Source organism: Tenrec ecaudatus, chromosome 9 (assembly GCF_050624435.1).
Source record: "Tenrec ecaudatus isolate mTenEca1 chromosome 9, mTenEca1.hap1, whole genome shotgun sequence".
NCBI lineage: Eukaryota > Metazoa > Chordata > Mammalia > Afrosoricida > Tenrecidae > Tenrec > Tenrec ecaudatus.
The window spans coordinates 160,814,098-160,828,403 of record NC_134538.1 but is presented as its reverse complement, the minus strand read 5'-3'; the positions used below and the strand labels follow the sequence as shown (position 1 = coordinate 160,828,403).

General features: G+C 47.4%; 1 long non-coding RNA gene across 4 annotated transcripts in view; it reads right to left on the bottom strand.

The window, feature by feature from the left end:
* LOC142457368 (uncharacterized) overlaps nt 1–14,306 on the bottom strand; it is a 175,908-nt gene that overhangs the window by 103,868 nt on the left and 57,734 nt on the right. Inside the window, exon 5 of one of the 4 annotated variants that reach the window (XR_012786139.1) lies at nt 6,279–6,510. The exons of the other annotated variants lie outside the window; for them this stretch is intronic. This is a non-coding gene — a long non-coding RNA (uncharacterized LOC142457368). Of the gene's footprint in view, nt 1–6,278; nt 6,511–14,306 lie in introns of those variants that run through there. 4 annotated transcript variants of the gene reach the window in all.

The window sequence follows — 14,306 nt, the reverse complement described above, 5'->3', positions numbered from 1 at the left end:
GATTCTAGACAGCAGCCTCTTCAGACGCAAGGAGCTGCAGGCCGACAATGCAGAGGGGTGGAGCTGGAAGCAAGGAGCTCACAGGCTGGTGGATGTAGAGTCTTGTGGATCCAAGGTCTGTGGAAACATGGCAGGGCACCCACAGCTCTTGGGGTCTGTGGTCCCCAGGTGACTACCCTGGGGGCAGATACGTAGTCCTAGTGAAGTCCCAGCAGGGGTTGGGGGACAGGTGAAGTGGCAGAGAGAGAGAGGCCATTCTCAGAGTCCCTCACTCTCATGCAAAAGGTCGCGCACACACACCCCCAAAGAGATGCCATCAAGCTGCCACTTGACTGGCTGGTTTGACCTCATGCCTAGCCAGAGTGTCTAGTGGACATAAAAGCATCTAACTGCACAACAGGAGCTCCATGTAAAAGAAGGAAACCTTTAATGAGGTGGATTGACACAGTCCTAGCCACAATGATAGGCTCAAACGCAGCAACTGATGTGAGGACGGTGCAGAACCAGGCAGGGGATAGAGACATTGCGCATGGGGTCCATTAGATTACACACACACACACACGCACACACATGTGCGAGTGCAAACACCGATATAGATGAAATTTATGGTGGCGCTTTACTTTCCACAGGAGGAAAAATAGAGGAGAAAAACAACCTGAGTAGCTGAATAATAAAATTATCAGGAGACAGCTGCGAAATGTTTGAGCTTACTAATGAAATCCCAGCATTACTTTTCTAATGCTGACTTTAATATGCAAACTTATTTCTTATTTTTATCTCTGTTTTTAGCAGGATCAGTCTTTACTTTCTCCCTACCTTTAGGAAAAGCATCTGCCTGGGATTTCTCGGGTTCCCAGGGCTAGAATTGGAGCGTGGATTGCGCTGATGCAGAGAGGGGCGGCCTCGCACCACGGTGTAGGGGGACGGGGTGGGAGGGGCGTGGAGGGGAGGGCAGGAGGGTGGTCGCCCTCCCTAGCCCGCCCAGCTGCTGCTGACGGAGCTACACAGGCACCTGCAGGGCACGGGCTCGGTCTGCTGGGGTCAGGAACAGAAGGAGCAGAGACATGAGCCGCCGGGCTGCTTTCCTCTGCGAAGGACCCTGGACACGCGTTCTTCCACGGCTTGGCGGTGCCGGCCCTTGCAGAGAGACACACCATTAGCACCTGCACGCTTTTTGCAGTCCTTTACGTTTCTGGGATCCTTGGTCGCTTTCTCTGTTTTCAGGCCGACTAGAGCCTCGACAACATTTTCGAGGGACGGCCCAGTTGTAGGGCTTGCAGAATTGGGCTTTTTGTTTTTGTTGATCTTTCATTGTCACAAATGTGCAGCCATGAAACACGACAAACGGAGTCCCTGTGGCAGGTACCCCCCACTCCCAAAGTGCTCATCTCCGTCTCCAGGACATCTGAGGGCCAAGAAGGGAGCAGTGGGTGGCACCTGCTTTGCTCCTAATGGCCCTTTTTCACAGGCTAATTCTGTCTTAACTTAAAAAAAAATGTTACTTTCAGAATTCCTATCTTGAGCATCAGTGTCCACCAGGGCTGGCAGCTGGGCCAGGCCGGACCCCCTTCCCTTTTCTCATCTCCTCCTTCCGCCCCCCCCCCCCATCCCCTCTTCTCTCTCCTCTCTTCCAGCTGTCCTACTGGAGCTCTGTGAAAGGCAGGCCCCTGTGCCACTCTAAGCCAGTCCCTTACTGTCACAGAGAGCACCCACTGCAATGGGAAGGTGGAGGTGCTGGGCGTGGGCTCATTCCACAATAACTGAATCCTTGACCCTTTGGGATTGATCACCAGCTTAGCCTCTCTGCTAAGGATACAAATTAATGGATCTATTCACATTCAGGTCTGACTCTACAGGAGAAACCAAAACAAAACCCAATCACAAATATGCAAATTAACTCCAGTGGGGTTCACAGAGCAAGCCGGCTTAAAAAATCTGTGATGAATATTTAAGTGGAAGTAGAGTTGATCTCAAAGATTTAACTGGGGAAATACTGATAATTGTTTTTTCAAAACAATTACACCCAAAGATGGACAAGAGACTGAGGCAAAAAGGAATCCTCATTTGGCAAAGCACCATATTGGAATGTGAATAAAAGAGGGACGGGCAGGTTTTGAGAGAATCAAATGAAAAATGTAGAAAATGCAACGAAGAGCAAGTTCTGGAAAAGACAGAATCTGATCCCCCCTGACCACCAGGTGTTTGAGTTGAGGACCTGAGAGAACGGAACCGGTGATGAGAAGCTAGCCAACCAGCAGCCTTGGGTACGCAGGGTTCCTCCATCTCCCTCATTTGGCGAATCAGTCACGGGTAATCCAGCATTACAAGGGCACACAAGCCTCCGGTGGGCTAATATTTCCCAGCACTTTTCTTTCTAGGAATCAAGATATTCTTTGGGATGCTCCCCACTTGTAACATGGATAAAATTGCAAATAATTTATGGGTGTTTAAAATGTGTCATTTGTATTTGAGGTTTCTTCTTTCTCTCTTCCTTCATCAAGCTCTCGTGGGCTGTCATGAGAAAGATAAGGCTGTCTGCTCTGCTAAGGATCGACTGCCTTGGACACCCACAGAGCGGTTCCACTCTGTCCAGTCAACTTGCTAAGAGTTGGAATTGACCCTATAACAGGGAGGACTGTGTAATAGTGCTCTTTTCTTCCATGTTCTGATTTAGAAACCAGGTGTTCTTAATCCAGATACAGGAGAATCTAGAGGCCACTCTGAGCTCAGGTGACATCTGAAGGTTTGTGTAGGCTGGACATGAACTAGGGGACTCAAGACGTAGACACTCACTCCAGGTGAGTGTACGAGAAGTCACAAACATGACTTGTGTTTGACATGACATGAGTGGTTATAAAGGAGCCTGGTGGTACTAAGGGTTAGACATTGGGCTGGTAACACAAAGTCAGTGGTTCGAACACACCAGCTGCTCCAAGGGAGAAAGATGAGGCTATCTGCTTCCCTAAATATTTATAGCCTCAGAAAACCTACAGAATAGGTCTACTCTGTCCTGTAGAGCATCTGTCAATCAGCATTGTCTCAATGGCAGTGGATTTGGATTTGGGTTTTGTGTTAGGCCAGGTTGTCTAGAAAAAAAATTCCAGGGAGATTTTATATATATATATATATATATATATATATATATATCAAAGAGTAATTATATATTAAGAAAACAGTCCAGATTAAGTCCATAAGTCAAATGTTAGCCCATAAATCCAATACTAGTCCATAAATCCCTCTTCAGACTCACATTGTACATGGAATTATTAAAAATGCAGGAAGATCACAGGCCAGTGCGTGCAAAATATTGTGGATCCAGGGGTGGTGGAAACATCTCCAGGGCTCTCGCAGGTAAGTGTGGCTAGAGAGAGAGAATGAGGCCAGCCTCCAGAGAGCTATTTATCAGGGTAGCCCTCCAATCAAGCTGCAACTTTATTGACAGGCTAAACTGCTGACACAGTCCTCCAGGAGCCATGTTGGCACCAAAAAACCCTAACTATTCCAGGTTTGGTTGGGAGTGGTTGTGGCCCACTTTCCTCCCCACTCAGGCATCTTCAAGCAGATAAATGCATCTCTGTTTTGTGCTCTAATGTTAAAATTACACTGTGAACTATTAGAACAAGCAGATGAGATCAGCAAGGCTGCAGGACACAGGTCAATAGACAAAATCCATTGTGTTTCTATAGACTTGCAATGAGCGGCCAGAAAAGGAAATTAAGAAACCAATTCCATGTACAATCACATGAAAAAGAATAAAATATTTAAGAATACCTTTAATAAGAGAAGTGCCAGGTTTATTCTCTGAAAACTATTGCATATGGTTAGGAGGAATAAATATATGGGGAATGACCCATTTCCGTGGGTTGGAAGCCTCAATATTGTGAAAACCAAAATGCTCACCAAACAGATTTAAAGATGTGCTGCTGTCTATCAGAGTGGCAGCTAACTTGCCTGTAAGCCCTGGCCAACGGATTCTAAGGTTCATATGGAATTGCAAGGACCAAGAATAGTCCAATCAGTCATGAAAAAGAAGAATAAAATAGGATGACTCACATGCCCCAACTTTAGAATAGTTTACAAAGTGACATTAATCAAGACAGCATGACGCGAGCACAAGGACAGACAGAGCAATAGACCAGACGTGAGCGTGCAGAGAAGAGGATCCTGACCGTGCCGTGCGGAAAGAAAGTCCTTTTCACAAATGCAGCTGAGACAGAATGGGCAAACGAGAGTCACATGCAAAAGCTTGGCCCTCACTTCATCTCCTCTGCAAAAGTTACTCAAATGGCTCACAGACTAGATGCAAGTGCGGACACTACAAAAGTCGTATAGGAAAACCGAATGGTGAATCAGCTTGACCTCAGATCTGGCAAAGGATTCTTAGACAGGTGGGTAGTTACATAATTTCACGTCAACTTGATAAATAAGTAGGGGAGTGGAGTGTAGGCCGTTCATCAGGTCACAGCCTGATGACTCCTTGTGGGAATTGCCTTCTCAGGAGCATTCTGGGAACTCCCTCTTTTTCTCCCAGGACTTGGCTATACTCTGCTTCACCTCCCAGTTGACAAGCCACCTGGGTCGAGTTGTTGAGTGCAAGTGGAGGAAATTCAGCAATAAAAAGAGTCTGGCCACTGACACCTGTGGACCTGGGTCATAGGGACTAGTGGAGAAGATGAGATCAGGCTGACTGGTCTGAAGTTCATGACCTAGCACAAGGGGGCTAGAGTTGCTGAAAATTTGTAACGGGCCCATGGTCTAAAGGCGAGACATTCAATGGGCACCCTGATGAGGCTAAGTGAGGCAGCCCACATTGAGTTGATCAGAACCCGACCAGATGAAGAGAAGATATTTGAGCCTGGGAATTGATGCACATTGCTGCAGACTTTATGTCCAGATTTGACTTTGCTTATGGATGCAGACTTCACAAGGTGCTCACTGGAATAGAGATTCTTCACGTCAACGAAGAGGACCGTCTCCTCAGAGCACTGGGCTAATGTGAGTCACGGGCAGTATAGAAATTGGATACTCCAAATGGGGAGGATAAAGGCATGAAGTGGCTGCCTTACAAACTTTCATAGGTGGGGGGGGGGATAAATACATAGGAATGTAGTCATGGGATTATAGGATTAAGGTGTAGGTGTGACTTAACTGCAATTGCTAGTCACAGAGTATTGTTGTTTTGTCACTTATAGGATATTATGTTTACATGAGGATGGCACTTACTGAGCTGCATGCTTCTTAGTTTCATCCTGTTAGGTTCAGATATGATTTTGTTACTGTTTTATCAATATTTACGTATGACTAAAGAGTTGTGTAAAAGTGTCAAGTTGACAAGGGGTGGTCTGTGGCAGTTACATAATCTGTCAATTTGAAGACGGGTGGAGTCAGGCCTTCAATCAGGTCACTGGAGGCTGGACACACGATCACTCCCTGTGCGACATTACTGACAAGGAGCCTGATGGAGCCAAGCTGATACAGCCAGAGCCCTGGAGCTGGAGGGTCCATGTGGAGGCCCATGCCGGCGCTAAGATGCTACCACCGCTGTATCCACAAGACTTCCCACCCACTGGCCTGTGATCTTCCTGCACTCTGCATCATTGCGTGTGCTGCGTGAGTCTGAAGAGGACATTACAGACTGGTACCAGGCATATGGTCTAATAGCAGACTTATGGAATTCGTCTGGACTAGGCTGGGGTGTTTTCTTAAGGTACAATTAGTCTTTATATAAAGCTCTTTCCTATACACATATGAGTATTTATGAATTTGTTTCTCTAGTCTACCCAGACGAACACACACACACACTGATGGCAGCCAGAGCGCTGGAGATGCTTCCACCACCACTGGATCCATAAGACCTTCCACCCGCTGGTCTATGATCTTCCTGCATTCGGCATCATTGTAGGTGCTGCGTGAGTCAGAAGAGAGATTTATGGACTATATCGGACTTAGGGGCTAATATCAGACTTATGGACTTGATCTGGCCTGGATGGGTATGTTTTCTTGATGGATAATTACTCTTTGATATAAAGCTCTTTCTTATCAATACATGAGTGTCAATGAGTTTGTTTCTTAGTCCACCTGGTCTAACACAACAGGACACCTAAAGCAAGAGCAACAAAAGAAAATACAGGTCATTCGGTAACTCAATCAAAAACTAAGCCCTTTTCCTCCGGAGGGCACCATGCAGGAATTCTCAGAACAGGAGAAAACAGTTCATGTGTGTGCTGGGCTAGACTATCTAGAGAAAGAAGACCAGAGACACTCATCCATGGATAAGAAACAGCTTTATGTCAAGAGATAATCTTAAATTGAGACGGCATCCCCGCCCAGTCCAACTCAAGTCCATGGGTCGGAGGCCAGCGGGGTCCTCTTCAACCTCATGGCGCTGCAGGCCGATGATGCGGAAAGGCAACATGGGACACAGGCTGGTGAGGGCCAAGTTGTGTGGATCCAAGTCGACGACAGGCTGCTGGAAGCTCTGAGGTTCAGACAGGCTGCACAGTGCTGTCCCTGGAGTTAGCACACAGGAAGGTGAAGAGGCAGAGAGAGAAAGGAGGGGTCCCCGTATCTATCTTATTAAAAGGCCACCCCTCCCCGGAGGCATCATCAGGCCGTGACCTGACTGGCTCCGACCAGATTGGATTCCACCCTTACACAAGTCCAGTTTGACAAAAACGCTAACCTTGTATCGAGAATCTACAAAGGATTCAGGCAACTCCATAGTGCAAGACCCAAAAAGCCCGCGTAGAAAATGGGCACGGGCTCTCAACGGACATTTCTCCATGGAAGAAAACAACTGGCCAACACGAACGTAATGAGATGCCCCGCACCATTAGGGAAAGACGACTGGACACCCCAGTGGGAAGCCGCTTCGCGTCCACCAGGACGGTCAGAATGAAAAGGGCAAGTGGAGGCTGCAGAAGGCACGGCCACCGCTGGTGGGCGTGTCCCAGAGGCTTACAGGGAACAAAGTGCACAGCGACGCAGCAGGAGGCCACCAGGGGGTGCAGCACGTCCCCATTCAGACCTCCTCGAGAGAGGGGAACCCGGTCAAGGTCACCGCGTACAGCAATGTTTACTGCAGTCGTGACGTCACGGGTGGAGACGACCCAGAGGCCACCAGCTGAAGAATAAACGAGCAAATGTGCTAGGGACACATGACGGAATGGGATCCAGCCGTGGGCAGGAGGGAAGTATGGAGACATGCTACAATATCAATGACGCGTGGGCGTATTCCCTTGGGCGAAAGAAGCCATTCACGAAAGACCATGTATTACGACGTGATTCTTTTCAAACGAAATGTCCAGGGTTGGGAAATCTTGAGACAGAGAGGAGTCCTGGTTTGTACCGGTCAGCATTTGGGCCGCCATCTGCAAAGTCAGCAGTTCGAGACCCCTGGCAGCTTTCTACCACCAGACAGGGCTTTCTACTCCCATAGAGTTACTGTCTCAGAAACTCACAGGCACAGTTCGCCCCCGTCCTGCAGGGTCACTGTGGGCCGACATTGACTCAGTGGCAGTGAGTGCCTGTGAGCGATGACTGGAGGGAAGGAATGAGAGTAGTGGGGATTTTTATTAAGGATATTGGGCCTCTCCCACTGCACAGAGAGGGTAAAGCCCAAACCCGAGGACCAGAGAACATGAGCTTGTTTGGAAACAGAATCTTTGAAGATGTCACCAGTTAGTCTGAGGTCACACTGGAGCAGGCAGGGTTCTAACCCAATATGAATGGTGTCTGTACAGAAGGGGAGGGATACAGATACCCAGAGGGAAGACGGCCATGGCAAGATGGGTGCAGAGATGGGAATGTTGTGTGTTCAAGTCACGGGGCCCCAGTAACCATCAGAATCTAGGGAGAGGCAAGCAAGGATCTCTATAGCCGTCAGGGTGTGTGGATTCCTCTCTTCCCCACCCTTTCTGTGGCAGCCTAAGGGAGCCATTGCAGAGTGACAGGGAAGGGGACAGGGTGTCCTCCTGGGGTGAGGAAAACGTTCTAACATTGTGTGTAGTGTTGCCGGAACATGTGTGGATGGCTGAGCAACCAGGCACGTGTGCACTTCAGCTCTTGCACTGCACAGTGTGAGGATCACATCCCACAAACACCGTGAAGCAGTGTTTCATATGCACAGTGACCAGTAGAGGGAAAGCTGGTAAATGCAGAAAAGTGGAGCCTACATGTCTGCCTCTTTATGCATTTTCTTCCAATCTGCCCTTGTTCCAATTTTTCCACAGGACAATTGTTTTCTACCATATGAAACACACCAATAAACATCTTCGAGTATCAGTTCTGGCAAAGACAAGACCTCTTACACCCTGAGTTTGGAATTCAAAATTCTTCATGATCTCACTCTAGCCTACCAGAAGAAATAAACACGTCATTCAAAAAAAATTTATAATCACAAAATAAACATTCCGGTTGTACAGAAGGAATCACATGTGAATGTCCACACTTCCTAGGCACCTGGTGATACGACAGTTACGCTTCTGGATGCTCGTCTCACAGCCAGCAGGTTGGGACCACCTGTAAGATGAGACTTTCTACCCTTGTAGAGTGACGGTCTCAGAAACCCAGCTGGGGACGTTCTACCCTGTCCTTTAGGATCACTGTGAGTTGGAGCTGACTCAATGGCAGGGAGTGTGCAGGTTTGGGAGCCAGAACTCCTTAGGTGACCTGTTATCCTCCTGGACTCTATGCCTGTGGGTATACTCCCACTTGGGGGGAATTTCTCTGCTGTACTAGTGGACAGGATTAGGGTGCCGTTGGGTCCTGCCCTTAGTAGAGGTTGTGGACCAAGCAATACCCTTTGCTTCCTTGGGGGAATCTTCAAGACTACGTTACTAGTGGGTGGACTTGTGGCATCATGCTTTGTTTTCCGCAGATGGGGGTGAGAAGGGTGGGTCTCGCCGGCAGTACAACTGTGTGCTTTCCTTTCCGTTTGCTTGTTCAAAGCCCAGGGCTTGGCATGCTGTGAGCATCACTGAAAATAGTTGGTTTTAGAGTTTGAGCTTTGTTTTTATTTTTAACTTTTTATTGTGAATTATTAGGTGAAGTTTTCAGAGCAGATCCGTTGTCATGCCACAATTTGTACACATTTTGACTCACGCCATTGATTGCAGTTCCCACAATGAAGCATCACTTATTCCTCTTTCCCCCGTGCTTCCGGTTTCCATTTCTCCTTGTGGCAGTTCTCATGTAGGTCACCTTGTACTTGTGTAAGGGTGGAGTCCAGTCTGCCAATCAGCTCACAGGCTGATGATGCCTCCCAGGAGGTGTGGCCTCTAAGAGAGATGCCGTGAACTTGTCTTTCTCTCTGCCTCTTTGACTTCCTGCTTGCTGGGACTCAGCCTCCCTCTGGGGGCTGCCGCATGTGGGCCACCCACCCCTGAGAGCTGCCGGGACCCTGCCGTGTTTCCAACGACCATGGATCCACATGACTCGCACCCACCAGCCTGTGGTCTCCCTGCTTCCCACTTCACCTTTCTGTGTTATGGCTGCCGCTACATTGAGTCTGAAGAAGGCTTCCACTAGCGTGGGACCTATGGCTTGAGTTGGACTGGGCTGAGGTGCCTTCTTGGTACAAGGTTACTTCTTAATATAGTCTTTCTTATACCTCTGTGTTACTGGTCTTGTCTTTCTAGACAACCCAGACTAACCCAACACAGCCTAGCCTCTTGCCTAGTCCTACTGAGCTTTGTCCCTGGCTCAAAGCCACCCTGGTGATCACAAGCAGCCGGCGTTTCAAAGGGATGCATGTCTCCGTGGCACTCCTGTTCTTGTGAATCTATTGTTTAGCTGAACATTCAGCCATGGAGGGAGGGGTATCTTCTGGATGGGCAGGATCAAGCAACCCTGCTCAGAAACCCTCTACCCTCGGGTACAGTAGGACTGCCACCTTAATCGGGAATGGTGAGCTGCCCAGTGGGGAGAAAACGTTTTCTTCAAAGTGACTTTGACTGAAAATACCCAAACCTGGCATTGCCCTTCTCGACCACACTCTCCACGTTGAAACCCATGGTCAGTGCAGTACCCCCACATTCTCAAGGTTGAAACCCATGGTCAGTGCGGTATCCCCCACACGCTCAAGGTTGAAATCCATGGTCAGTGCGGTACCCCCACACTCTCAAGGTTGAAATCCATGGTCAGTGCGGTACCCCCACACTCTCAAGGTTGAAATCCATGGTCAGTGCGGTATCCCCCACACTCTCAAGGTTGAAATCCATGGTCAGTGTGGTACCCCCACACTCTCAAGGTTGAAATCCATGGTCAGTGAGGTACCCCCACACTCTCAAGGTTGAAACCCATGGTCAGTGCGGTACCCGCACACTCTCAAGGTTGAAACCCATGGTCAGTGCGGTACCCGCACACGCTCAAGGCAGTACTGTGACACAGTACTGGATGAGAAATCCATTCCTAGTTTGTCAAATGATTTCCTTCCTATAGGTCAAATCTTACCCATGAAGGTAACAATGAACTAATGACTATTCATATTCCTGTAAGAACTCAGCTCTGTGGATTTTAAAATGTTTCTATTCAATTACATTTTGTGCCAACTCCTCTTCTTTTTGCACTTTTTCATAGGTGTTTTCTTAGGCTTTTCTGATTCAACTGCCTTAACATGGGTTTTGTCTATTTTCTCTGTGATTCAAGGCATTTAGTGACAATCGGAGTGCTCCTGCTCTCTCTGTCCTCATGGTACTTCATGAATTAGGAATTAAACATACATTCCCAAGACACACACATGTGCACTCACTCACTCACACACACATAGACCCACACACTGCCACATATACACTGACACTTACACACAGGTGCACACTCACACACATACACTGACACTTACACACAGGTGCACACTCACACACACATACACTGACACACACTCACATATAATGAGAACCTCACACACACAATCACACTTACACACACATAGACCCACACACTCACACTTACACACAGGTGCACACATACACTCACATCCACTAACACACACTCACATACACTGAGAACCTCACACACCAGTACATACATACCACATACTCAACATACACACACATACACTAACACACATTCACACAGAGACACACACATCCATTCACATATATACATGCACTCACACATTCACACACACATATGATGGATTTCTCTCTCAAACTAGAGTAACAATAGAGTTTTGAGATTTCGTCTGCTCTTCAAACCCGTGTACCCTTCCCCAGGGCACCTTCGCTGGCACGGGAGCACTAATTTGCCTCAACAAAGTGCTTGCGGTCGAACAATTAAACTCATTCCTAAGGACTGGTTGGATGAATGAGCAGTCTGAATATACTAGATTAAATTGGAGAGGCTGAAAAACAAGAAACAAAACCCTGCCACTTTATAATGTGGTAATCATTTCTTTTAGAATAATTAACACCAGATTAGTCCCAAGAAAGTGGAGATTAAAGTAGCCCTAAATGTCAGACTTTTCCAAGATGCTGTTCCACTCCATTTTCTCAGATGCTAGCCCTGCTCTCCCCTTCATGTTTTGTCGACTGTGTGTCCCTGGGTTCTTCAAATTTCAGCAGCAGCTCACAGAACTCAGGAAGCATGTGGGAAAGGGCTCACACATGGCTGTAGCTTCTGTTAAGTCCCCAGTCTGAAGCTCACACACCCGTTGGAAGGGTCCTCGTCCTTCAACAAGGCTGAGGGAGCTGGTGGGCCCAGGTCAGAGGATACACTGCAACTTAAATCCCAAGACCTGGAGATCACGCAGATGCAAGGTCCAGAGCCAGACCCCCAAAATGTCTGAGAGCCGCTGTGGTGCTTTTAGCTTCTACCAACACTCAGTGAGGAAGTAGAGAGCAGGAAACGGAGTGCTTTGGACGGAGCTGTGATCGTTCCTCCAGGAGACCCTAACCCGGAGGAAACCAAAGTCTGGCATGCACCCTGTCCTCTAGCAAGGTCGTTCGTGCCGTTAGGTGCCGCCCAGTTAGTTCCTACTCAGAGCAACCCAGCGAAGCCCAGCATGTAGCACTGCCCACCCACAGTCGTTAGCTTGGAGCCTACTGATACAGCCCTGCGTCAGTCCATCTGGTCAACAGCCCATCTCGTAATAAACAGCTCGTCTTACACCTGTCTGTCAGCATGACAGAAATCCCTCTGGAAAGTGGGGCTATAGCTGCAGGCATACTGCCGTAGTGGCTAAACACCTCCCCGTCCTCCTGCACCATCCTCACAGTTGCTCTGGTGGGACCCACTGTTGCAGCCACTGTGTCAATCCACTCGCTGAGGGGCTTCCTCTTTTCACTGCCCTTGAGTTTACCAATGTGTTAGTCAGGGTTGACTAGAGAAATATTCAGCGACACTCATAGTGTGGAAGAGAGCTTTCTATCAGGAAGTAAGTATGCATCAATAAAACACCCCAGCCCAGTCCAGATCAAGGCCATGAGTTTGATTTTAGTCCATGAATTCCTCTTCGGACTCACATAGCACATTCAATGAATGCAGGAAGATCACAGGCCAGCCAGTGGGTGGGAAGTCTTGTGGATTCAGTGGTGGTGGAAGCATCTCAGCACTTTTGTGGGTCTCCACATGGCTCCTCCAGCTCCAGGCCTCTGGCTGCCATTAATGTGGCTCCATCTGGCTTGTTAACAGGAATGTGAAACAGAGAGTGTGTCCCACCTTCAGGGAGGAAGACAGGAGTTCCCAGAATTCTCAGAAGGCCATGCCAACACAGAGGCATTATTGGCTATGACCTGAGTGACAGGCTAGACTACACCCCTTCGCTCAAGTTGACAGGAGATTATGTAACTGCCACAGACCACCCCTTGTCAAGTTGACACTTTTACACAGCTCTCCGGTCATATAGTTTTTAAACAAAACAATAATAAAGTCATAGCTATACCTAACAGGATAAATCTAAAATGCATACAATTCAATATCTGCCAACCTCATTTAAACATAATATCCTATAAGTGAACAATTGCAGTTAAGTGAACACATATACCATGATCTATGAGCATATTCCTCCACCTACGAAAGTTTGTAAGCCAGCCACTTCATAACTTTATCCTCCCCATTTTCGGTATCCAATTTCTATGCTGCCCACTTACATCAACCCAGAGCTCTGAGGAGACAAGCATGTTCTTTTATGTGAAGAATCTTCACTCTAGTTGGAACCTTGTGAGTCTGCATCCGTAAGCAAAGTCAAATCAGGATAGGCTATCCATAAAGTCAGCAGCAATATGCATCAGGTCATAGGCTCAAATATCTTCTTTTTCAGATTATTTTTATTATTAAATCATTTTATTGGGGCTTTTGCAACTCTTATCACAAGCCATACATACATCCATTGTGTCAAACACATTTGTAATTTGTTGCCGTCAACATTCTCAAAACATTTGCTTTCTACTTGAGCCCTTGATATCAGCTCCTCATTTTCCCCCTCCCTCCACATTCCCCACTCCAGCATGAACCCTTGATGATTTATATATTATTTTGTCATATCTTACACTGCCCAACGTCTCCCTTCACCCACTATTCTGTTGTCCATCCCCTAGGGAGTAGGCTATATGTAAATCCTTGTAATTGGCTCCCCCTTTCTATCCAACTTCCCCACCACCCTCCCAGTATTGCCACTCTCACCGCTGGTCCTGAAGGAATCATCTGCCCTGGATTCCCTGTGTTTCCAGTTTCTATCTATATCAGTGTACATCTTCTGGTGTAGCCAGATTTGTAAGGTAAAAATGGGATCATGAAAATTGGGGGAGGAAACATTTAAAAACTAGAGGAAAGTTATATGTTTCATCGTTGCTACCCTGCACCCTGGCTGGCTCATCTCCTCCCTGCAACCCTCCTGTAAGGCAGTGTCCAGTTGACTACAGATGGACTTTGGGTCTCCACTCTGTACTCACCCACATTTACAATGATATGATTTTTTGTTCTTTGATGTCTGATACCTGGTCCCTTCTACACCTTGTGGTCATGCAGGCTGGTGTGTTTCTTCCATGTAGACTTTGTTGTTTCTGAACTAGAAAGCCTTTAAGACCCCAGACACTATATCTTTTGATAGCCAGGCACCATTAGCTTTCTTCACCACATTTGCTTATGCACACATCTGTCCTCAGCAATAGTGTTGGGAAGGTGTGCATCATGGTATGCCAATTTAATAGAACAAAGTGTTCTTGCATTGAGTAAGTACTTGAGTGGAGGTCCAATGTTCATCTGCTGCCTTAATACTAAACCTATAAATATATGCATGTACATCTATTTCCTCACCATCCTATATAATTATATTTACATGTGTACATTCCTGTATTTAGACCTCTATA